Source organism: Penaeus monodon, chromosome 23, assembly GCF_015228065.2.
Source record: "Penaeus monodon isolate SGIC_2016 chromosome 23, NSTDA_Pmon_1, whole genome shotgun sequence".
Lineage (NCBI taxonomy): Eukaryota > Metazoa > Arthropoda > Malacostraca > Decapoda > Penaeidae > Penaeus > Penaeus monodon.
Window position 1 is genome coordinate 9,024,969 of NC_051408.1, and position 382 is coordinate 9,025,350.

The window sequence follows — 382 nt, forward strand, 5'->3', positions numbered from 1 at the left end:
AAAAACGGGGGGTGGGGGTGGGCCAGGGTTGCAGCGCTCCAGAAACTGATTGTGCTCACTTTGCTCGCCAGCCTTGCCCCCCCCCCAAGAAAAAGCTGGTTGTGTATAAAGTTTTAACTTGTATAAGGGTGTGTATTACTGTCTGCCTGATGTAAAAATATTTTTTGCTTGTGTATTGGCATATGTTCTTTTTCGCATGTGTGTTGCCATACGTAGGTTTTGGTGTGTTGATATATTAAGGAGTAATACTTGTATATTGTTAAGCGTTCTTATATCTGGTTTCACGACCGTGTTGAGTGTAGTATTTGTTTATATGTTGCTGATACATGACACATAAAAAACTATTTGGTTATCGTCCTTGCTTCTGGGAGGAGACAAGTCA

At 41.4% G+C, this 382-nt stretch overlaps 1 protein-coding gene across 2 annotated transcripts in view; it reads right to left on the reverse strand.

Annotated features, from left to right (window-relative positions):
* The window catches only part of LOC119587789, a 122,239-nt gene that overhangs the window by 15,865 nt on the left and 105,992 nt on the right, over positions 1–382 (reverse strand). The window lies entirely within an intron of this gene.